The sequence below is a fragment of the Protopterus annectens genome, chromosome 2.part0, assembly GCF_019279795.1.
Source record: "Protopterus annectens isolate FY-2018-M chromosome 2.part0, PAN1.0, whole genome shotgun sequence".
NCBI classification, from domain to species: Eukaryota; Metazoa; Chordata; order Ceratodontiformes; family Protopteridae; genus Protopterus; species Protopterus annectens.
In genome coordinates this window covers 1,752,329,806-1,752,356,042 of record NC_056728.1, presented here as the reverse complement: position 1 = coordinate 1,752,356,042, position 26,237 = coordinate 1,752,329,806, and the positions used below count along the sequence as shown (strand labels likewise).

At 41.3% G+C, this 26,237-nt stretch overlaps 1 protein-coding gene across 1 annotated transcript in view; it reads right to left on the bottom strand.

Annotated features, from left to right (window-relative positions):
• Window positions 1–26,237, bottom strand: part of UTP3 (UTP3 small subunit processome component) — a 656,101-nt gene that overhangs the window by 572,436 nt on the left and 57,428 nt on the right. The window lies entirely within an intron of this gene.

Sequence of the window (26,237 nt, the reverse complement as noted above, 5' to 3'; positions counted from 1 at the left end):
TTCACAGGTACAGTCTCTCTGGGGTCTTTATTACCAGAAGAAGAAGAAGCAGTATCTCCTTCTGTTTCACAACTCAGTTTTTGTTGGACAAACTTTTGTATTTCCTCCTTAAAATGTACTTCATCAAAAATGATTTAGTCCCTCCAGGAAAAAATACCTTGAAGACAGCTGGGTACAACAGTTTGAATATCACACCTGCATCCCGACACTCCCTAAGTTGTGGAATGAATTTACCCCTCTTCTGCCTGGTATACAATGAGTAATCATTCTCCACAAACACTCTGCTGTCTCCCACTTTTAGTATTTTGTCCTTCTGCCACAGTTTTGTCAGAATCAACTCTTTCTGCTGGTAGGATTGTATCTTTACTATTAAAGGTCTAGGCTGTTTTCTCATAGCCAGGTTTGAAGCATACACATGATGTGCCCTTTCAACTAACTCCTCCTACTGTGGAATACCAGTCCAGTTGCTTATTTGTGCTTTCATAAAATTAATGCAGTCTGTTCCTTTCAGCTTCTTCGGTACAGCTGAAAATCTCAGGTTTTCACTACATGCACTGTCCTCTAAATTTATTATTTTTTGACACATCTCTTCCTGAACAGTCTCATATTCAGCCAGCCATTTCTTCACTTCAGCTTCTGAGTTTACCAGCTTTATCACCTTATCTGAATATGTTTAAAGCTTCTTCCATTTTTCCAGCTTTTTTGTTGTGTGTTTCGATATACTCCATCAGTGTTTTGTTTACTTTAACCAAGTCTGTGTGCAGTTGTCTTGAATTTTCCTGTAGGTTACTGGAAGTCATGTCTGGAGGTTGCATTGCTTTTTGCTGAACAGCTGCACAACTTCCCCAGTCAGGGTGTCTTTACTTTTTGTAGCTGATTTTTTTTCCAGGTGCTCTGCATTTCTTTCTTCTTGGTATTCAGGCAGTTGACTTACTAGCCAGTTACTGAAATTTACCCAAAAACACAAAAGTCTACTGGCCTTCTCTGTTGAGTTTCTGTTTTCACACTGAGAGAACTAGAGCCAGGCTGTTACTCAATGTGCAGCCATTTTGGAAGTCTATCATTCTTCTTCTCTTGATACATTTTTTATGTTCATCATTTAAGTGTCTCTCCTGCATTAGCCAATTTGGACTTCACTCTTATTTAGATAGTCAAGAACCTTACCTGCCTTTCCAACCTAAATCAACCCATTTACATTCTAGGACAGTATTTTAATAGCTATTCAGTAAAGACATGCAGTCAGCCTGCCTACCCCAGCTGTCATTCCCTATACCTTTTTTGCTTTTATAACTTGATCCCTGCCCCACCTTTCAAGTGCAAGGCCAATAACCTATTCTGAAAAAAATCAACATATTTAGCTGCCTCATCTGGGTCCATCAACCTAAATATCATCTTTCTAGCCATCACTCCAAACTGATATATACATTAATTATATACTAAAAGCTTTCATCCACCTTATTACACAAAGAACTCATGCTCTCCTCATGGCAATATTCAGCATCTACTGTCATGTGTCTAATAAGTTCCCAGCCCAAGGCGATCTTAAGTAGATAAAAAGAATAGCTGTGTAAATTTTACCATAACCATAGATGTCCTTCTCTTCCATGCTGCAGTATTCTTGTTGTGGGATTTCCTGCCCTCAAGCGACTCATACGTCGGCTCTTATACAAAAGCTTCAGCTTGGCTGTTGCAGCTGCATGGGATGTCACATGTAAGGCCATAAACCAGGGGCTTTAAATGTGACATCTGCATGCACAATCCTCAGAGCTTGAAGCTCAAAAGTTAGAGTAAAAGGCCCAGCAGAAGGAGATGCCAGTGGAGTCAGGTATGGGACCCTGGGGTCCTTCTGCAGTATTGACAGGCCTAGGGTGAAAGGTGTTTGCTATAAGGACCTACGGACATGGAGAAATGAAAAGGAGAATGATGAGGGGGTTATTGGTGGGTGGAATGGAATACTGCAACATGGAAAAGGAAGACACCTATGGTTATTGTAAGATTTTTACACAAACTATTCTATGTCCTTCTGTTCCTATGTTGCAGTATTCATGTTGTGGGAGAGTACCACAGCTTAGCTGGATGGAGGGTGGCAGATGCACAAGAATATTCTACAAAGCCCTGCAGGATTGCCCTGGCGAATCCTGCACATGCTCTGGAGACTGGAGACCTGGTCTAACTTGTAGTGTTTGGTGAAAGTGTGGATAATGGACCATGTGGCTGCTTCCATAATGGAAGATGTGTCCAGACCTTTTAGGAAGGCCTTGGAGGTGGCCATTACCCTGGTGGAATGGGCTTTTACTCCCCACTGGGGGGATTTTTGCTATGGTGGGAGTAGCAGAGACAGATGGCTTTCCTAATCCAACATGTAATGGTCTATTTGGAGACTGCCTTTGCCCAATGCTCTGGGATGGAAGGAAACAAAGAGTTGCTTTGATTTCCTAATGGATTTTGTTTTGTCCAGGTAAAATCTTAGTTGTCTGTGTACATCCAGGGAGTGAAGTATCCTCTCCCCTTCGTTGGTGGGAGAGGGAAAGAAGGTGGAAAGGTGGATAGATTGGTTTAATGACAAATTGTTGACCACCTTGGGCATAAAGGAGGGGTTAGTTCTCAGTGTTACCTGTCTTTGTGAAACGTAGTATAGGGTGGGCAGGCCATTAAGGCTTGTAGCACTGAAACCCTTCTGGTTGAGGTGATAGCCACTAGTAGGACCATTTTCCATGTACACATCTGAAGGGAAGCTGTCCCAGCAGGTTCGACCGAGTGTTGGGTAAACTTTTCCAGGGAGAAGTTAAGGTCCCAGGGCAGAGGGATAGGCTTCTTTGGAGTTCTAATGTGTAACACCCCTTTAAGGAAGAATTTTACATCGAGCCGGGCTAGCAAGGGAGGGTCTAGAGGCAAGCAGACTAATATTGCGGAAAGGTATACTTTCACTGAAGAGTAGGAAAGTCCACTTTTTATCAGTTGACACAAATAAGTAAGAAATAGGGGGGAATCAGCAATGCAAGGGTCCCTTCCATTGTCTAGACACCATTTAGTAAATCTTTCCCATTTAGCTAGGTATGATTTTCTTGTTGTAGGTTTCCTGGCCTCCCACAGGACTGAAAGCATGTCCTTTGAGTAGTGGTGTCTGAAAAAGTTCATCACCCACAGTGTCAGGGACAACATTTGCAAGTGTGGGTGGATGAGAGTTCCCTTTTCTTGTGTCAGGAGGTTCACCTTGTAGGGTAACTTGTAGTGATTGCCCTTGGCTAGATTGTGAAGTAGGGCGAACCAGTGCTGCCTTGGCCAGTAGGGAGTCACTAACATGATTTTTGGTTTGTCTCTCCTGATTTTCAGGAGGACTTTCTGAATCAGTGGGAAGGGGGGGGGGGGCATAAAGAAACTTCCCCTCCCAGGAGAGGTTGCAAGCATCTACTCTCCAGGCTGGAGGGGAGTAGGTCTTTGAGCTGAAGGTCTGCAGCTGCCTGTTCTGGGGGGAGGCGAACAGGTCTATTTGAGGAGTGTCCCACCAGTGGACAATATCTAAGAAGACGGTCCTGTCCAGCATCCATTCGTGTTGTGGACAGGATGTCCTGCTTAGAAGATCTGCTTGCTTGTTGTCCTACGAGGGAATGTAAGTTGCCTGCAGGGACAAGTTGTGGCAAGAGGCTTGATCCCATATCAGCAGGGCTGGCTGTACAGCTGATATACCTTTGTCCCTCCCTGTTTGTTGAGGTACCACATCACAGTAGTGTTGTCTGTTACTGTTTGAAGAAACCCTGGTAGAAGCAGAGGGGTAAAGGTTTTTAGAGCTAAGAAGACTGCTGTCATTTCCCTCACATTGATGCATTTGGCCCTCAAGGAAGGGTGCCAGGTTGCTTGAACCCTGTAAGATGCCATTATAGCTCCCCACCCTGAATCTGAGGCATCTGTATGCATTACTTGGCGTGGGGGTGGGGGTGTGGGCTGGAGTGGAAGTCCTGGGTTTAGCTGGACTTGTTGGATCAACCAGCTGATCTCTTTCTTTAGGCATGGAAGGAGGGGGATTTCTTGCTCCAAGTGATTCTGGTGCTGGGATCAGATGTTTTTGAGGTACCACTGTAGCTTGCACATATACATTCTGACCAGTGGGAGCATAGGGATGGTTGCTGCCATTAAGCACAGGAGTCAAAGGAATTGCCTTGTGGTTATTACCTGTGTCTGTAGCAGCTCTTTGACGTGGGAGGTCAGTGATAGGACCTTGTCTTGTGGAAGAAAGGCCTTCATTCTGTCCATTCGGATTCTGCAACCCAGAAAAATCTTGCCCTGTTCTGGGTTCAGGGAAAACTTTGGAAGGTTGAGGGTGAACCCTAGATTTTGTAGAAGGGACATGGTGAAGTGCAGATGATCTGAGAGGGCATCTTTGGACTCTGCCAGTATTAGGATGTTGTCCAGATAGAAGTAAATCTGAATTCCGTGAGTTCTGCAGAACACAATGGCCAGGCATTTTGTGAACACTTGGGGGGGCAGTGGACAAACCAAAGGGCAAAGAAGTAAATTGGAAATGAGAGAAGAGTCCAGAGAAATACAGAGATCTTCTGTGGGAAGTTCTGATGGGTATGTGTAAGTAGGCCTCCTTTAGGTCCACAGTGGCCATGAAAGCCTTGGCTGGTATGAGAGGAAGCAGAGTTGGAAGTGACAGCATTTTGAAGGTGGGCACCTTAAGGTAAAGATTTAAGAAAGAGAGGTCTAAGATGGGGCTCCATGGGCCATCTTTCTTGGGAATCAGGAAGAGACGGGAGTAGAAACCTTTTCCTTCCTGCCCTGATGGGACGGGGTTCTATGGTACCCAGCTTCAGGTGGTCTGTCAGAACCTGTTTAAGGAGAAGCAGTTGTTTTTTGGGAGGGAAAGGGATGCCTCTCATTGGCATTTTTTTCCTTCCAGAAGAGGAAATATCCTTTTTGAATTATGGATAGTACCCATTGGTCTGAGGTTATGGTTTCCCAGAAGGGGAGGCAGTGGGAAAGGCGTGCTGAGAGTGGTAAGGGGACAAGGCAGTCACGTATTGTTGGAACCTCTTCTATCCTGAAAAGGTTTAGGTTATGTGGGGCAGCAGGTCTGGAAGTGGTGGGTCTTTTTGCACCTCTTCTAGATCTGGAAGAGGAAGTACCCATCTGGGCTGGGTTGTGCCTTACAAAGGTGGCTTTAGCTGGATAATTTCTGTAGTATTTGGGAATGGGGGAGACCAATAAATGTTTTATGTCCTGCAATTCTTTACTCTTTTCTTGCAGATTCTTAAAAGCTCTGCAAATTGTTTTCCAAAAAGGAAGTTGTGGTCCAGGGGGGCTTCCAAGATCTTTGACTTAAAGTCTTCTGGAAGATTTTGAAGTCTCAGCCAGGAGTATCTCCTGAGAACTGAAGCAGATGCTGCAGAGCAAGCAGATGCCTCAGCAGCATCATAGATGGATCTAACAGAGTGTCTAGCTACTTGTGTAGCCAGAGAAAGTTTGGAGGAGATGTCAGCCTTAATGGGGCAGTCAGGGACAGTGGCCAGCATGGAAGAGGCTTGACAGACCAAGTCCAGAGCATATTTAGTCATATGCGTCTGATAGTTAATGGCTCTGAAAGCCAAAGTGGAGGAGGTGTAGACCTTAACAATCCTATCCATAGATTTGCTGTCTTTATCAGTGGGTAGGAGTGAGGTGGAGGGAAGGAGTCTGGATTGCTTATCAGGATAGGGGGCAATCACTGATGGGTCTGCTAAGGGTGGTTTGACTAAATTTCTGCTCGTCAGGCACCTTGTAAAAGTGATCTAAGTTGCTTGGGGGCAGGTGGCTGTGAGTCTGGAGACTTAAAAGCATCCGGGTATGTAGGCGGAACTGGTGGGACAGCAGAAGGGGAGGGGGATTCTACTTGAAGCTCAAAATGCCTCTTTTGGGTATCAGACATTTGTGAGGTATCCCATTTGAAGTAGTCTTTCATTTTGGTGATAGTCTCACCAAATGCGATATCCTCAGGGGGTGAATCTCCCTGTATAAATTCCCTATCAGGAGAATAATACTCCTGGGGTGAAGCAATTTGGGAGGTGTAAGAAATGGAGTCCTCAGAGGAGGATATGGATGTATCATGGTCTTCTTCCCTAACTTGAGATGTCAGAGGGGAGGGAAGTAGCTGAAGCCGGTCTGGGGCTGAGCAAAGGTACAGCAGTGGAGGATGAGGCTGAAGGCCTAAGGGCCATAAAGGCCTCTATCAGAGAAGAAGTGAAGAACTGCCAGTCAGGTAGGCCTTCTGCAGTGGGAGAGGCATGCTTGGTTTTCGGTTTCTTTTTTGCTGGAGTAGACGTTGGAGCAGGTCTGGAATTGGGCATGGCAAGGACCTTATCTTAAGGCAAAATCCCGGTTGGAGGCTCCACAGATTCTGGTTCCCCCTCAACCTCGACGGTAGTCCAGGTCTGGGTTGGCTCCAGGGACATGCTGGTCGTCGGCTGAGCAACGGCTTCCACAAAGGTATTCATAGAAGTAGACGGATCTGCCAGGCGTCCCTCAGCTCCTAAATTGGCAGCTGGCAGGGTGTCCGCAACAGAGCGGCAAATGAAGAGGGCCTAGGAAACTTGGCCTTCTTATATAGAGGTTCTGACACAGCCTCTGAGGTGGGATCCATCCTTAGGGCTAACCGCTTAAGTTGCTGGTTTTCTAAACCTGAGGTTAAGCGTGGCCAGACAGCTGCGTAGGGTCTTCGGCACAAAAGATTGACAAATGGAGCAAGTGGTATGGTCATGCTCCAAGCCTAAGCAAAAAAACACATCAATCATGCGAGTCTTTATGGGGTATCTGGCACCCACATTGGCATTTACCCTTTTTACCTGACATCGGCTATAAATTGTTACAACAAACCAAGCCTAAGCAATAACAATCAGATATGAAAAAGAAAACCCCAATGGGTTACTTAGCTTTATTGAGACATCTGATGTGAAGGAGTGAACACACGATGCGTCGTTCATCTGTGGCTGAAAAGTTCTGAGGATTGTGCATGTAGATGTCACATTTAAGGCCCCTGATTTATGGCCTTACGTGTGATGACCCACGCAGCTGCAAAAGCCAAGCTGAAGCTTTTGTATAGGAACCGATGTACGAGTCGCCTGAGGGCAGGAAATCCCACAACAAGAATACTGCAACATAGGAATAGAAGGACATCTACAGGTTTCCCCAGATATCTCAAGGGGTAACTCTTGATGTTGGCTACTCCAGGTCAGGTTGCAAATAGTCTGTAACCAACTGCCTGATATCCACCTATGAACCTACATGAATGGATGCATTCAACGAAAAACTGAAGAGCTAAGCCTGCGAACACTTGTGATAGCCATGTCATTTCCCCAGCAGGCCTCAAACACTCCATGGCAAGACTGCAGCTGTTGTCACTATTTTCATTTCCTGCATACTGTGTCCATTGGCAGTAGGTTGAGTAGTTGATAAAGGGCAGAAATGTCTATATGATATTAGTCCAGCTGACTGTGTGGTGAATGCTGTACATTTCAAATAGACGATAATAATGCTGTCTAGCCACTGTATGTATCTTTACAATGGTAGTACAGGCTGTGTGCAGCAACTACAATGATGCTCAGGATGACAAACAATGCAAAGTGCATAACACGTTAGAAGAGCTGGATAAAGTAAGCTCCTGAATGCTTTAGCCCATGCACGGGTTCCGTCAAATTATTTATGCTATGATCCTAAGTATTCTCATTGGGGGATAATATATAATTACCTACCATGGGATGGGTAAAGTGGAGCACATTGCATCACTGAAGGTAATTTCAGCAAATGCAAAAAGATAGAGTACTGCTCACTGAAATTACTTTCGCTGACAGTGGAGTTTGGTTTTTGCTCCATTGCTGTAAGATCTTGGAGCTAGTATATACAAGTCTGGGGATGTGGGGGGTTTCCCCCAACATAGGTGTTGCAAGGTGGGGCTTGCCACCTGCAAAAACAAAATTGTTGAATTGTTCACCAAAGGTAGTTTTGGCAAACATTTTTCATTTTTTTCTATCTGCTGATATTACCTTCAATGACTTGACATAAATCTGGGTAAGGCTAATCTAAAACCAAATGGGATAGGTTAATTCAAGCCCCAAAAGGGAAATTGGCTAGGCTTAAAATGGCCTGCAATGGCAGCTAGCCTTGTACTTGCTTATGAACTTATAAGACAATAGTCATCATTCTTCAGTAGCACTAAAGTAATTTCCATGATCTTTGGGGGAGACTGATGATGTTGTGTAGCTAGCAATGAAGTAATAACTGGATTTGGTAAGAGTGATTTGGATCTACAGGAGTTCAAAATAAGGGGTATGAGTAATCTGACGAGTCATGATGCCATTTTTCACAAATACAGGTATCCCTCTGCAGTTACCCAAGGGCCTGAAAGCATAGTAGGCACCAAGCCCTGTTATACAGGGAGTGCTGTCACTGCCATAAAACCATGTCTCAGTAACTACATAGATATGAGTGTGACTGAGTTGCATGAGGGCCTTAAGTTCTGGATCATCTTTCTGTTTAGATTCCTTGCACTGAGTAGTACCACCAAAATGCTGTCTGAATTTGTTTCGAGTTTGCTATGTAGGACTGTCCAGTAGGGACAAACGTCTTAAAAGAGGCATTACAGCAGCACTAATGGCTGTGGCCAGTACGTGTAACCCTGGTAAGAGAAAGACACCCCTGGCAAAATAGGAAGTCTCATCTATCATCTCATCCCAGGCTGGCACATAATGTATCTCCTTAGAGTAACATCAGCTTCATAGCTTATTACTAGAAATTGCTAGAAACATCAAAAGAAAAGAAGCCCCCCACCTGTAAAGATGAGAGAAAGTTGGTGGAGTTGTTAAACAGGATAGACCATGACTGTTCAGATAAAAAGTTATGTCAAGTATATCATTTTTGTATCTGACATGGTCTGGTTCATCTTCTTCAACCACCAGAAGAGAGTCCTCAGTTAAACTTCTTGCATGTTAAGAAAGGCTTCCCCAATTGATTCAAGCATCAAAGTAGGACCTAGACCTCAAGATCACATTCAGTTTACAGCTGCTTAGTATTTAGAAAAGCCTCTCAAAGCCACAACATACCATCCATGAAGCATTCTGAGAGAGGCCTGTTGGGTTGCCCTACCACTTGTGGAATGCATCTTTGGTTCACCTGATGTCTTACTATATTAACCATAACACTTTGATAACCACCTAGATAAAGTGACTTTAAAGTCATTTCTGTCCATCCTTTTAGGAGCCCAGAACACTTTTAAGAACTGAAATAATGGCCAATAAGAAAAGGGTTTTTTAAAAAAGATACTTTAAATCTGCCTGAGAGCAAAAGGGCAGAAGAATAAGTTTTTCCTGCACAAAATGCAAATCCCAAAGATTGCTATGTAAGAATGTCTAATAGGGACAAACTTCCTAAAAAAGGCATTACAACAGCACTAGTTTCTTTCAATGAGGGTCTAATCAAAAAAGCAGACTCAGAAAAGGCCCTATATACTTTTCAGAACATTTATTTAGCTTCACGTAAACAGTAATGGAAATTAGACATGTGAACTTTTAACAATAGTTTAATTAAAGTTAGCATCAAAGATCGGGGCAAAGTAGTTCATTTCTGGAAGAACCAGTGACAAAGAGAGATGCAATCACCTTTCCATAGCCCACACTGAAAAAAACACATCCATTTTGTTTTTAAATGCTTTTCTGGTGTTGGACTTTAAGACAGAAATAAGGATATTGATGGTTCTGAAAGAATGGGCTGCTTCCCTAGCCATTATTAAAACTACAGAAACCAAGTAATTAACTTGAAAGCATGCAGTTACAGCTGAGGTTTGCCAAAAAGATGCGTCAAAAGGTTTCTGAAGGGCTTTATCCTCACAGCCTTCTTCAGAACATGAGGTCACACCAAGAACCACCATAAATGTTGAGGCCAAAACAAAGCTATAAGAATGGCCCACCCTAGACTTGCACAACTTCACTTTCATGAGAAACCTGGATATCGGTAGAAAATGATGTAAAACACTGATGATTCTTAGATGCCACTCCTGGGACACTGCTGTAGAAGGGGAATCAGATAAAAACTGCAGATAGATTTGGCTTCGGTCAAGAGGCAAACAGATCTCAATGAGGATCATCCATCATAAGGACCACTCATGCAGCATCAGTAAGCACATACCGAGCTTGCCCATCAGATGGGTGGCTTCTCCAGGAATATGAGCAGCTACCAGAAAACAGTTTAAGGACATAGTCCAGTTCTGTAACTTCATATCCTTATGACACGTTTCCCCCTTGCTTGTTAAAGCATCACATTACTACCACACTGTCAGAGTGTATGGCAATCGCATCTTGTGGGAGAATGAGTTCTCCACAATCAAGTCTTAACACTGGCTCTATTCAGTCCTTAATACGCACTTGGAGGACCCTAAAATGATACCATGCAAAGGAGACCAGGTAAACAGTGGATGACACTAGGCCAAATATCTTGTGGCAAGTGGCTGCTGACACAGTACTGACTTGGAAACCTGTGAGGCCATACATTAAATTTAAACTGGACAGTTTTACTAATGCCCATAAAGATTAAAGTAACTGCAAAATATCACAACTAACAACAAAACCAAAGGGTAAAAAGGACACGCAGACAAATAATTCAGTAAAAACTGAAAAAAAGTCAAGCAAGAGTTTTCACTGTGTGATACCTCAAGCCTCCTGTAGTGGACACACATTGGATATATGCAAATGACCCCTTAAGGACAAAGTGTTTTAGCTACATGACTTCTAAGCACCCATGATTTTTTTTTTTTTTTTTTTTTTTTAAACACTTTTTAAGTCTTTATGGTTACATTCAGTCCAATAAAGCCAAACCCCACTAGCTGTGGACAAGCATGTTTTGGCCTTTTTACTGGCCTCATCAGCATATCATCAGTGGATAGGAGGTTTAAGGCATCACACAGTGAAAACTCTAGCTTGGCTGGGTTTTTTCTTGCACTTTTTACCGAATGATTTTCCTGTGTGCCCTTTTTACTTTTTGGTTTGGATGTTAGTTGGGATATTTTGCCAGCACCTTAATCTTTATGGGCATCAGCTGGGTTTAAAGACCCCGTGTTTCTGAAGTATACCCAAACTATCCACTTATGCTAGGCCGATAAGGTTAATAAAAAAGGCCAAAACATGCATGCCCGTAGCTAGTGTGGTTTGGCTTTATTGGCCTAAATGTAAACACAGAGACTTAAAAAGTAAAAAAAAAGTCATGGACATTCAGGAGCCACGTAGCTGAAACACGATGTCCTTAAGGGGGTTATTTGCAGATATCCCATGGGCCTCCACTACAGAAAGTTTAAGGTATCACACAGTGAAAACACTAGCCTGGCTGTGTTTTTCTTGTACTTTTTTCTGAATTGTTTCTTTGTCCTTTTTACTCTTTGCTTTGGAAATTTAAACTGGAAAAATCTTGTCCAGATGCAGACTAATTTTGGACAGAAAAGCATGCAGCAAACAACTAATAAAGGTATATGGTATGCAATAACTGCATTTTACATTTCGTACTGCTCACCATGATCACCAAGGACTGGAAGAGTTCAAGCAGACAATCCCAATCAGAAGGCAGTCAGTGTCACAGCAGCAAGAAGCCAGTTGTGTAAGTATGGGGTGACAGTAATGTCCTGCAGCCTCTGCCCTGCTACATTTGTGCCATGCACTGTGGGAACTCCCTGTAGAATGAGAAGAGTCTGAATAGAAGGGCTCGTAAATGAAAATGACTAGTCCCTACCTGTAAGCATAAGGGCACTTATGAGATCTTAGTGATCTTTATGTGTAGGTATGTGCCTTGGACATACAAAAAAAAAACACATCTAATCTCCTCTTGACAGGCAAGGAAGAATTAACTGGCCAAAGACCATTGAGAAATTTTGTTCTGGAATCAGTCTTTTGAGGCTGCTTAAATTCGTTTTCAACCCGAGGCCCTTTTGCATCAGCTGTGAAATGGGCACCCTCAGGGAAAGTCCCAAAGTCTGTAAGCAGGGGGGGGTGAACTGCACAGCAGTCTACATCTCCTGTCTGGAATGGGAAGATATGGATGACCTGGGTTGAGCAGTAGGCAATTAATGGAGACAGGTACTTTGTAAACACAGAAGGTGCAGCAAACAAACAAAAGGACAGGATGTAAAATTGGCAGTCTGTACCTCCTACTTAAATCTCAGGAAATGGCCAAGTTTTCTGGATTAGTTAGATTTGCCTATGCAACGAGTTCACATATGTATTTAGTAACTTTACTGAAGTAAATGTGCTGCTCAGATGACAAGAGTAAGGAGAAACATGAGGAAACACACACTAATAAGCTGAGCCTTGCTAGGCAAGACATACGACACACTGGATAACTGAGAAAAGGAAATGGGAAGAGTAACCCAGCCAGGAACTGAAAATTCAGAAAAGTTGTCTTTGTAAAACGTTTACATTAAATAAGCAATTTGTTAACACTTCTGAAAGTTGCTTTAACAGAATGCGAAACAACACAAGGAAAGACATTGTTAAGAGTCACTGCAATCCATTTGGCGAAATACACTGGCGACTCAAAGTTAACAGTACTTCTCATGTATTCTATTTAAAGTGAATGGAACTATAATGAGACCAAAACACAGTGGGGTGACATTCTCATAAGCTGTGATCTCATACTGCATTATGAAATTGATTTAGCTTTCCAAGGAAACAAACTTTCATCAAGATGTCTGCCCTCATGAGATCATTCAAGGCTACAATTAAATAAGCAAAGATTACTTATTCTTTTGTAGGCAGATTGTTGTAAAGATAAAATCTGAAGGAAAAAAAACGGCAAATTTGACATGTAGTAGTCGTTTAAATATAGGACTCTGGCAGTGCAGAACCCTTAACCCGAACATTCAACTTTGCTTTGTCATTGGGGATTAGAGTCTTTTTAGGATTTCCATCACTCCCTTCCTAAACTCCAGAGACACTACTGCCGGATCAGCATTTCAGTTCTTGTGCATTTTCTTACAGCAGACCACAATTCTGAAGAAACCGTTGTGTTGCCTAGGAAATGCAATCTGGGAATTGTATTCAAGCAGTGCTCTAGTAAATGTGTACTCCAAAGCTTAAATAAAAAGAGGAACAGAGAAGGGTTATGGCTATGACAAGTCCAGAAGTTCTTTTCAAGGAATCACATTAGTTCCCAGTTGAAGAACATCTTCCCTCTTTTGAGGGAGTTTCCAAATGAGAAATCCTCTTGTGGAGGAGCAGAGGTTATGATATCCTCATTGCCTGATACAAAGGATGGGGGTAAAATGTGTAGTCTGCACAAGTCAGGCTGCCTGCTTCCAAGTGTAGGAATTTGGCTTCATCAGGGAAAATGTTTTGTCTTCATTTTTTAAGGGGAATCCCCAGCACTGATTTTTTTTTTGTAATATCCTGATGCTATTAGAACTGCTAAGACCTGCACCAGCTTCATCTAATCAAATCTTGAGTGGGGCTTGGGGAAGGTCTATCCAAGCTCACACTGAAGTGAGCTATTCAACGTACGAGGTCTGGAATCCTGCCCCTGCTTTTGTAAGCAGTGTTGCCCTATGAAGTCTCTGACTGGTGGCAGGGACCAACAACTCTGATTTTTGGACTGCAGAGATTTGCTGTACCTAAACAAAAGATGTTCTGCTCTTGCCTCCGTTATCAAGAAAAAGACATCAGAATTAGATGCCTACTGGGCCCATCCAGAGCAACTGGTTGCTAAAGGGCTTCAGGGTGGAGGCAGGATTTTCCTCCAAGAGCCTGTTGACCTCTGCCTTTCCAAGATAGCTGCACACTAATCAACAGTTTAACTTCAAGTCTCTTAGTATGAAAGCAAACTGCGAAAAAAGCAGCAGTGAAATTGCTGAATTACTGGCTAGTAAGTGCACTGCGTGGTTGACAGCAAGGAAGAAACTTGGAGAACCTGAAAGAAATCAACAAGAAAAGGTGAAGAGAAAACACTGTCTGGGAACAGAATAAAATATAAGACAAAAAAAAGAATGAAGGTTTCATCATTCAGGGATGTGGGAAAATATACTTAAAGCAGAAGTTTAACTGTGTGACCAAGAGTTTGGTCTATATAGCAATTTGCCAGTGCTGCCCAAGGTTTTATATACGGAAAACTATAAACTGTCTCAACAAGCAGATATACCAACATTTATATATCAGAAGTGGTAATGTGAATAATGCATTGTTTAAACATATTAAAGATAATCCTGATCATCATTTCAGGTTTACAGTTATAGAACAGGTTAGTCATAAGAATAGGGGGGGGATCCACTTTAATTGTTTCTTGAATTAAGGGAGCTGATGCGGCAGCTAAAATTTAATGCCAATCATCCCTCTGGCCTTAACAAAACAATTTCTTTATCTAGTTACCTCAAACTAAAAGCTGAGTTTCATCTTTAATATTTTTTAAATCCTAAAAGTACAGAGATATATTCGTGGTAAGAGGGTCAGTATATTATTTGCTTCAGCAAAATGTGAGTATTCTCATAAAAATTGATAAGAAATTTATATGTATTTTAATGAATTATGAATTTCATAAGTGAAAAAATATTTTATAAGTGTTTATTTTATATTATTTTTATTTCAAAAAATTGTTCTAAATTGATTGATTGTCCTAACTGTTTTAGTCACACGGTATGTTGAATATTTATAAGGAAGCAAGCAAGCAAAGTAAGCTTCTTGTATTCTGAAGAAGTCACATGCTTATTTCAGACAAAAGCGCTAAATAAAGTTATTATAGCTATCCACCTTTTTTACAAAAAAAAAAAAAAAAAAAAAAAAAAAGAATACATCAAAAAAAAAGGCTGGAAACAGTACAGCTTTAACTACCTATTCAGGTGAAATGATGAAACTGCAAAAATCATTGGCTGAAAGGAAGAAAAGGCTGGCTAAATATAAGGCTTCTCAAGAAGAGATGTTTCAAAATATAACAGAGTTAAAAGACAAAGCACACAGAGAAAACCTGAACAATTCTGGTGAATCAGAAAAACTGGAAGGAACACACTATTAATTTTATTAAAGTACCAATAAGCAACCACGCTGGTGTTCCATAGCAGGATTTGTTAACTGTTATACTTCGAACCTAACCACAAGAAAGCAGCCAGGACCTATACCTGTTTTCAGAGCATTTTTTCCTGGAGAATCAAGACATTTTTTGATGCAAAACAGGCTAAGGGTTAAGATGCAAATAATAAAGTTTATCCAAAAAAAAAGATGGCAGACAGAAATGGACTCTGCTCTTCTCATCCTTTTCACAGTAAAGCACATTGCGAGACCTTGCCAGTGAAACTTTTTCCAATGTTACAAAGCAAATACTTGAGAGCGACAAAAGGCAAAGGAGATGACTAGAACAATTAGGAGTACCTTGGACTTGAGCCAGAGTCTTGTGTTGGGAGATGGAGATGATCAGGAAGAACAGCAACAGTGAAATTAGTGAATAAATAGAAAACTATAAAGCAATCATATTTGTGAAATGTGGCTTTGCAAAAAAAAGTGGATGAGAAAAGACTGGACTTTTGTTGATTTAGTTAAACTTGTTGGTGGACTGTAAAGCATGTACTCCACATTATGAAATGAATGTAAAATTAATGTAAAATAATTAATTATTAACTAAATAAATGAATGCAAAATAGTAAAATGTAATTAAATTAATTGTGGACGGTGCAGTGGTAGCGTTGTCGCCTCACAGCAAGAGGTTCTTCATTTTGATTCTTGGCTAGGGTGCCTTCTGTGTGGAGTCTGCATGTCCTCCCTGCATTCGTGTGGGTTTCCAACGGGCACTATGGATTCCTCCCACATTACAAAAACATACGTCTGGAGCACTTCTTCCTAGGGCTGCCACCTTTTCAAATGGCCAACACATACCCACGGTCAGTACAAAGGATAGAACTTTACTTTTTTGCCTAAATAAAAGCTTATTCTTGTAGCAGTTTAGTTGCTTATTCTGTTTCTTGTAACATTTAGGTATTTTAGATACAGAAATAACTATTTTATCCAAGTATTACATAAAATATGGGACATAATTATGTCCTACAATCTCAGGACATTTGCCATTTTTAATATTTTTGATCAGGATACAACTGCCCAAAGAGGGACTGTCCCTCGCAAAGTGGGACAGGTGGTAACCCTACTTCTTCCCAGGCCTCCGCTGAAAATTGGCTTTGTTCCAAGTCAGACTTTCCCAGTAAACAAATGTTAAATAAATAAAATGTTTAGAAAGACATTGAAGAGAAAAGAAGTACTTGCAAATAAAACATTTTCTTATTGAATTATTACTTATGACATAGGCAATCATACATTTATATAAATGAAAACAAACCATATTGGCATTTTCAGTTGCAAAAATTATACATCAATCCTCTGTACAGTCATTGTCAGTCAAACATCAATTCCTGCCTGCCTGTAAACCTTACTCTCCCCTCCAAAACATTATCCTGCAGGTATTGTTCCCGCAATTCTCATTTTTTCTATGTAAAATGGCCACTACCTTTTTCTAAAGATCCCAGTTCCAGTTCTTTTATCTCTCTTGCTATATTCACTACTTCTAGTGGAGTAGGTTTAGACTTTAATTTCCACATTCTAGTGGAAATAGCTTTTTGGCAGCTACCAGAATTAAACTCAGCAAGGTCTTGTCTAGGTGATTCAGATTCTGTATGACAACTCAAAAAAACAACTTCCTTGGTTACACCAATTTGCTTACTCAGTATTTCTAACAGTAGTCTGGAAGGAACTTTTAAAGTCTGCCAACTCATTACACTCCCAGAAAATGTGTTCCCAAGTAACTCTTTCTTCCCCATCACACCTCTAATGTTTACAATCCACTTGAGGAAAAATTCTTTGAAATCTGTTTGTGGTATAAAATACCTATGAAAATACTTGCAGGCAAAGATCCGACATCTTCTAGGCTCTGTTGCATACTTGGGAGCCATACATATATTCTCCCATTGATACTCTGATGTGCTTATCCACTATCTTCTCAATGCTTTCTAACCACCCCTGATTGATTCCTACAGTTATCATGCAATATTTTATATGCCCTACTAACTATCCCTTTTTTGACAACAGCTTCTGTTCTAGATTCAACTAAAAACTCTACCGGTGCTGGTCTTTTACTAAGGTTGCCCCTATTCCTTTCTCCTTGCCTATACTCTGATATCAGTCCTTGATACGGAAGGAAATCTCTAGCCTACAGTCCAAATTAATTCTTGGCCTTTTCCAATTCTAAGTTTCTCTCTCAAATGATTTGCTTTCAATAACTTGGATTCTTTGCCAGTTTTCACCAATAAATTCCAGCCACCTCTTGCCTATTCTCTGTACCCCTAATTGCCGGCACCCCTATCAGCAGACTCTTCTTTTTCCATTCCTGTGTTGGCTTAGTTCTTAGAAATAAATTCTGCTACTTTATGAATACAATGTCTGCATAGTTGTTCTAATTAAGGATCTACATCCATACATCCCACCTTATTTCTTGAGCTTCCCCACATTTCATCATCCCTTTCTACTTTGAATTATAGCTTTCTGCTTGCGCTATGTATAGGAACCTTAACTGTGCAACTCTGAAACACCCCTTCAAATTGGGTAATCCCAAACCAAATTGTTCTATTGCAAGGATCAACTTATCTCACTTGCCTCTTGCCCTCTTCCCCTCCAAGATAAAATTCTTCAACTCATTACCACAACTTCTGCTCTGACTGATAAAAATATGCCTGACCTGTGTATAAAACTAAAGGGACTAAAAACATTTTGCTATACAAATCAGATCTTCCAATTTCTCAGTTTTTGTATAACCTTTTGTTTGGATTCCTTTTTAACCCACATACCTAAATACCTAATTTTATCATGTCCCCATAACTATGGGTATTTGCAGGACCAAGTTGTGTGTGGATACATAGCTTACAGCTATTGACTTTGTTTAATCTTCATTAATTTTGTGTCCCAAAAAGACCTGAAACAGTTTCAGAATGCTCCACAACACCAAAATGCCCTTTGCTGCTTTTATCAGGTACAGACTGGTATTCCACAGCAAGAGTTGTTAATCGAAAAGGCACATTGTGTGTATGCTCCAATCATGGCCATGAAAAAACTACCAAGATCTATAATAGTAAAGATGCAGTCCTATCAGAAGAAAGAGTTGATTCTGACAAAGCTGTGACAGAAGTACAAAGTACTAAAAACTGAACACAGTATAGAATGTTTGTGGAAAATGAGTAAATGAATGTATTCCAACAATCAGGAAATGCTGAGAAGCAGGTGTGAGATTCAAGCTGCTGTATCCAGCTATCTTCACAATCTTTTTTCCTGGAGGGTCAAAGCCACTTTTTGATGCAGTACACGTTAAGGAGGAAATACAAATGTTAGTCCAACAAAAAGTGATCTATCAAACAGAAGGGGATTCTGCTTCTAATTATTCTAATAAAAACTCATAGAACAGAAGCTGCTGATATAGGAGGAATAATTAGTAGACCATATCAAATACTGCATAACAACTATAAGAATCAATCAGAGGAGGTTAGAAAGAGTTGGGAGGAGAGTGTGTATAAGCAATTCACAAATATACAATGGGAGGATGTCTCTCCCAAATATGCAACAAAATCTAGAAGATTTAGGATTTTTGCTTGGAAATGTTTACATAGATATTTTTACACCCCAAGCGGACTCCGGAGAATTTTTCCTTAAGTAGACAGCAAATGTTGGAGATGTGACGGGGAAAAAGAGGTACTTAGGATCACAGGAAATTACTAGGCTATTGACCTGGAGCCCCTTACAAGACTAGCCAATAACTTAGCTCATGTTCCAGCAAGTCAGCACCCAATGCCCCTGTCCAGCAGGGCACAGGTGGAATCCCAGGGGTGAATTTTCTGCTCCCCATCCAATCATCCAGGCTGCACTTAAAAAATGGTTAATGAGGTACTTTGCTTGATGTGGAGAGAGTGTCTATTCCACAGAAGAGGGAGTCTCTGGGACACAAATCTGTCCCGTCAACAAGTCCTACTGACGTCACAGACCAAGTTGAGGTTATGCATGCGGATTACATCGAGTGGCGCTTGACTTATGGATATGCGGCAGTCCCATCAAGGCAGAGTCCAAGACTACTTTGTATGCCAGACAGAGGTCACCTCTGAGGAGTCTGTACAAGACTGAGTAGAGGGACAGGGTTTTTAGCCTGTGTAGGGTAAATATTTGTCTCCAGCTGCTGCATGTGCTTTGTGAGGTACATGCCGAAAGGGGCATTGCACTCAATAATGGGTCTTATAAGGGAAGAATGCAGGAATGTTATAACCCTGTCACTGGATGAGATACCCTTACTAATATGGGGTCTATATTTGATACTTGAAGTATGTAAGCTTGGTACAGGATATGTACGAGGGTAGTGTGACAGTGGTGAGGTCTGTGGTGGGAGTGATGGATGCGTTTAAGGTGGAGGTGGGATTACATCAAGCATCAGCTCTGAGCCCTTTCTTATTTGCAATGGTGATGGACAGGTTGACAGACAAGATCAGACAGGAGTCCCCGTGGACTATGATGTTTGCAGATGACATTGTGATCTGTAGGGAGAGTAGGGAACAGGTGGAGACGACCCTGGAGAGATGGAGGTATGCTCTAGAGAGAAGAGGAATGAAGGTCAGCAGGACTAAGACAGAATATATGTGTGTGAATCAGAGGGAGGATAGAGGAATGGTGAGGATGCAAGGATAGAGGTGGCGAAGGTGAATGAATTTAAATACTTAGGATCAATAGTTCAGAGTAATGGTGAGTGTGGAAGAGAGGTGAAGAAGAGAGTACAGGCAGGATGGAGGGGTGGAGAAGAGTGTCAGGAGTGATTTGTGACAGACTAGTACCAGTAAGAGTGAAAGGGAAGGTCTACAAGAGGGTAGTGAGACCAGCTATGTTATATGGGTTGGAGACAGTGGCACTGACAAAAAGGCAGGAGTTTGAGCTGGATGTAGCAGAGTTAAAGATGTTAAGATTTGCACTGGGTGTGACGAGGGTGGACAGGATTAGGAATAAGTATATTAGAGGGTCAGCCCAGGTTGGAAGGTTTGGAGACAAAGCCAGAGAGGCAAGATTATGTTGGTTTGGACATGTGCTGAGGAGGGGTGCTGAGTATATTGGGAAAAAGATACTAAAGATGAAGCTACCAGGTAACAGGAAAAGAGGAAGGCCTACGATAAGGTTTATGGACGTGGTGAGAGGGCATGCAGGTGGTTAGTGGGACAGAGCAAGATGCAGAGGACAGGAAGAAATGGAAACAGATGATCCACTGTGGCGGCCCCTAACGGGAACAGCCGAAAGAAGAAGACGATTATTTGATACTCGAAGTTACTGAACTTCGAATACAATATGATCGACACCATATTGAAGTCCAGTAACATTGAATGCCTAATAAAAACATTTAAAAAAGTCAAAAAAACAGAACTACTTGCTTTAAGCAGGGGGGAAAGTCTCCCTGCACCTCCCACACCCCCCACTACTTAAATATTCCAACTCCGAGACCGCACTACACTGAAGTAAACTGAAATCTCCCCTCAAGGAGATTTTCGTTTACCTCTTCAGTGTTCTGTGGTTTCGTCGTTTATGTGTCGACAATGTCAGATTCGACATTGTGATCATTCGCGGATGTAATATAGACCCCTAATATGGTGGGCCATGTAGAAAGCTTTCCGCACAATGAAGACAATACAGTGGTCAAAAGTCCATTTGCTATCAACCTAGGTACCAAAGTCCCTCACTACTGCTTGCATGCTTAAGACCTTGTTATTAATGTGATAATTTGTGGGAAGGTCACTCTCCCGAAAGGAGATGATGATGTATTTTTGGCATTCAGTTTGAAGCCATGTTCCTGGCACCAGTCATTTGCTTGGGTGAGACCCTCTTGGAGGATGGCCATATCGCTAGGGGAATTGATGGCAGCGCCCAGCATGCAGTCATCTGCAAACTTGGTCAGCCACAGCCCACTAGTTTTGGCCTGCACCTCAGAAAAGTATACCCCAAACAACAAAAGCCCCAAGACGGATCACTGGGGGTACACCTATTGTAACGGTTTACTGCTTGACCTGACTTCCCCTATTTTGACTAGGTGGGTTCTATCAGTGAGCCAGTTTGCTACCCATCTGGTAACATACAGATTAATGCCTAGCTGACAGAGTTTATCTTATTATACCAGAGTGGGGGAATAGTACTGAAGGCTTTGGCCAGGTCAAGATAGGGGTTGTGCACAGTCTTCCCCTTATCCATAGCTTTGGTGACGGTCTCTCAAAGTCGTTGAGCAAATTTAACAAGGATGACCTCCCCTTGATGTAAAACTGTGTAGGCTCGAGTGTTTGGAGGTTGCCAATGTCTTTGTTAATGAGGTCCATGATAATCCATTCCATTGCCTTGCAGATCAGACTAATTAGGCTGATGGGTCTATAATTTCCTGGATTAGTGGATGCTCCACCTTTGTGCAAAGGGATGACAGTGGCTGCCCTCCACTTGGATGGGACGAAGCTGGTACTCTGACTTTGGTTGAATAGGGTGTCTAAGGTGCTGCAAGTTCCTGCCTGATTTCATGCAGACTGGGATGTTATCGGGTCTTATGGAGGCTGTATTTTTTGCCTTTAAGAGGGCAATAATCCCCAGAGATAAGGGGAGGGAGGCAGGTGCTGGACATGTATTGACTTACTGATGGGGTGGACAAAAGGATGACATTTTCACTGAACCTGTCTGCCAGCAGCTTGGCTATATCTACGGCATTTGTATATGTGGCGCCCTTGACCACTGGTTCTGAGCAGATCTGACTGCTGCCTTTGAGACTGCAGACATATGTGAAGAAGGCCTTATGATGGTCTTTGTAGATGTAGCCAGTTTGGACCCAAAGTTTGCTTTGGAGGATTTCACTAGTGCTCTTATTTGCTTGTTCAGGCTAAGGAGAGACTGCTTCCAGTTAGGCAACTGCTCCTTCTTGGTCCTGGACAGCAACTGTTTCTTTTTATTATAAAGTTTATTTATTGCAGATGTCCATCAGACAGGTTTACTCTTCCTTGCAGAGGATGATTTAGTCCTGTTGGGTTTTCCTGATTCCATGCACCTATATAAATGCTTGTATAGTACTTTGGTATAGAAATGGACATATGGGCCAGTTCCTATGGCGGGCGAGGGGGTGTGAAGCTGTTTATATCTTCCCTCATCAGGTTGTAATCAGGTTTGGAGAAGTTTATTTAACCCTAACTTGGGGAGGGGGGGGGGTTGGGGGAGATGCTGACTTTTGAAAGTGGCCGCTTTGTGGTCGGCTCTTAGCGTGGAGGATGAGGCTGTAGGGATCCTTTTGCTTTGCTGCCCATGGTTTGGGGTTTGAATGTATGATAGGATGAGTAACCTGGTATGGCTGGGGTGCTCTCTGCAGCTATGCACCAGGTTTCTCCGACTACACAAATGTCAGCATCTTCCAGGGTTAAGAATGCTTGCGATGAGTACAGTTTCATGTTTAGACTCCTAGCGTTTAGCAGAATAAAAGCTTGTAGTGGTGAACAAACAAAAACTCCAAAATCCAAAACCAGTGTAGAAACGGAGAAAAAACGGCAATTTAAATTCTTTCTGGCCAACGTTTATTTACCAAGCCACAGTACACTCAGTAAAATAGATAGGCTGAACAAAATCTGTTGTAAAACATATCTATGTCGGTTATATCAATAAATCTACCCCATTCCTTGAAAAATATTCTTCTGATGTTATTATTCATAGCATTATATTCTAGGTTTAAGGCTAATTGGAAATTCTCTTGGTTTCCACGTTTGTCTTTAGGTTCCACCTTTTCTAGATCAGTAATTTTCACAATAGGGGTATATCTAATGTCTCTACCCTTTTATATTTCCTGTCTTATTTCCTTAATAAGTTTTAGTGGATATCCCCGATCCTTAAACATTTTTTCTAATAAATCACATTCTTTAAGGAAATCATTTTGACAACTTGTCATTCGGCTTCCCCTTACGAATTGTCCTTTTATGATATTCTTTTTACAGTGGAGGGGATGTGCACTATTGTAGTGTAGAAACATATTACAGTATGTAGGTTTTCTATATATTTTTGTTTCTAAACTTTCCTCTTGTTTGTAAATTTCCAGGTCTAAATATTGTAATACATTTTTTGATAGGTTGTGTATAAACTTCAGGAAATTTGTAGTATGGTTGAGGTAAATCATGAATTCGTCAAACTCCCCCCCCCCAGTCCAAAACAGTACTATGTCATTCAAAAATCTACGGTAAAGCACCCAATGGGAATTGAATTGAGAATTTAATACAAATTTCTCTTCCCATCTGGCAAGTACTAAATTTGCATAAGTTGGGGCACAGGCAGCACCCATGGCTACTCCTTGTTTCTGCCTAAAGAATTCTCCATTAAAGTATAGGAAATTATTCTTTAACACCATTTCCATTAACCATACATTTACCTGCTTTTCATTATTAGTTAAGTTTTTACTCTCATACAATATTTCCTCTAACATTTCTGTGCCTTCATTGTATGGAATGGATGAGAAAAGGTCAATCACATCTATAGTGACAAATAAAATATTGTCCAGACTTTTTACACTAGGAATGACTTTTAATAAGTCCCAGGAATCTTTTAGAATTTGTTCTTTGTCTAACCATAGTTTCTTAATTTTATTATCTATAAATTTAGCTAGTGGATGGGTTTTGGATCCATCAGCCGAGACTATTGGTCTCAATGGGGGGTCCAACTCATTTTTATGAACTTTTGGAATTCCAAAAATTGAAGGAATTTTTGGTTTTTCCACTTTCAAAAATAGGTATGTTTCTTGGTCTATAAGCCCCTCATATAACATATCTTTTAGATTTATATCTATTTTGTTATAGGCAATATTAATTTCATTTTTAGAGACCAATTCATATTTTGCATTGTCCCAAAGAATATTATACATCCTACTATCATATTCAATTTTATCCATTATTACCACCCCACCCCATTTATCCGGTTTCATAACCCTTAAATTGGGGTCATTTTTCATTTCATATAACAACTGCTTCTCTTCTGTCCCCAGGTTATTTTGATATTTAATAGTGTCATTTTCTTTTCTAATTTATTTTTCTAATATTCTCTCTAAATTCTTTAATTGGGGGTGAATAGGTGGATTGTAGGTGGTTCTCCGTCTTGGAGTAGGGGCTGGGGCTGTTTTGTTACTAGGAAATAATATTTTCAAATTTATTTTCCTTAGAAACAACCTAATATCAAGGAGGGATTTTGCTAAATCACCCTTGGTGTTGGGTATAAATTTAAACCCTTTAGATAATAATCTAAAGTGTCCTTCCTTTAAAACCAAATGACTAAAATTGTAAATGTTAAAATTGTCAAAGGACCATTAGTTCCCAGTTCCAGTTTAGCAGAATATCCTTTAATTTGTGTTTTGGTGAAATTTTCATGTTGGTAGTTTTGACCTTATGGCATTGCCTAAAAAAGGCACTATGGGGGAGGCAAGGGCCTTTGCCAGAAGCCTGAACCCCAAGGGAGACAGATGCAGGCCATCTCTGGCAAAGCATCATGGTCTGTCGATCATGTCTTCCCAGGCTGTCGGGTACTGGATCCCCTTGGAATGCCACCAGAAACTAAGTCAATTGTTAAAGTCAATCATTTTCTGTTTGTATTGAGGCATCATTTTAGGTGACTGTAGAATGCTGCTTAAAGCTAGGAATAATACCTGCCTTGGACACATATTCAGCAAGCTTGATCGTGTCTCTCTTCATGTAGTCCAGGGATGTACATAAGTCATTCACGCCAACATGAACTATGACAGAGTCATAACAGTACCTGTTGTTGAGAGACTTGAGTGCATGGGTGATATGGCCGATTCTGGCTCCTGATAAACAACCGTGACTTTCTCCTTATCCAGCCTGATGAAGGGCACATATGTGCGTCTCACAATGGAGACTCCTATGACTAAAATTTTGGGTTTATGTTTAGGCCTTAGTGGCTGTGAGACACGGGTGTGTGGACTATGTGTAGTGTGGTGGGCAGTGCAGTTTGCATGTGTGTTTGCCTCAGAGATCTCTTTTGTTTGGGTATGTTTCTGTTGAGGCACTCCACATATGTGAGTGTGTGTTGTTTAGGTGTGGGTGGTGGTTGAGGTGTGGTTTATGTTGTCAGCCTCGTCACTGCCAGATATACTGGTCTGTGAGTGAGAGAGCATAGACTCTAGGCTCTTAATGTAATTGCATCTCTCACAAATTGTGTTCCTAGGTGGTAGTAGTAGAGGGTTGCCTACATACATGAGGCAGTTGCTACATTGTGTCAGGATTGCTCATATGAACCAGACTGAGAGGAGAAACCGTAGGAAATTTTCCATCCACATTTCTCAGAATCTGAGGGAGAGAGGCCAGAGAGAGCCAAGAAGGGAAAGGGTGTAAGGTCTAAGAGGAGCACTACTAGGAGATCACACAAGTGCTACGAAGAGAAAATTTGTAGCTGGAACATCTCACAATGGGTTAAAAACAGTGCAGCTGCGGTGCATGACATGCAAGCAAACCCAAACCAGCTCAGACGCAGGGTTTAAATACCACAAAAAAAATACAAAATTCTAACACAGAAATCTAGCCAATCCTGCTAGCTCCTTCTTTCTTTACCAAATAGACTGTGCCAGACCAGATCGAGGTAGCCCTGCTACTCACTAGCAGAGAAGATAGGCTCTTAATCAACACAAGATGGCTGCAAGAAATACAGAAGGCAAACATAAACAGCTCTGGATGCAGCAATCCTGTATCCAAACTATGTTACTCATTTTAAGGGTTAACATAGTAAAACTCACAAAAAGCAAATATTAACCACTTACTGACAAAAACAGACCTCACACTATGAAAAAATATAGCTGAAGAGTAATGAAATACAGTTAATTAGTAAATTGCTTTAAAACAGTGCAAATGTGATAAATTAGCTCACAATCACAACAGTAAAAACAGCTCAAATAAAGCAGAAATTCAGTAGAATACTTTCATCAATTTAATCAGGCTACCGACAAGCAGTAATAAATGTGGCAAACTAAATGCAGTTGAACTAAGCACAAGCAGCAAAATGAAGTAGGAAGAGGCACAATATTTTTTTGTTAAGGAGAAAGCGAGAAGACAGAATATAATTCAAGGTTAAGAAGCTAAAGGGGTGGGCCTTCACAACTGATCACACTGTACTCAGTAGAATGAGCTGATGCAATAGGTGGGCCTTCACAACTGATCTCACTGTACTCAGTAGAATGAGTTGATG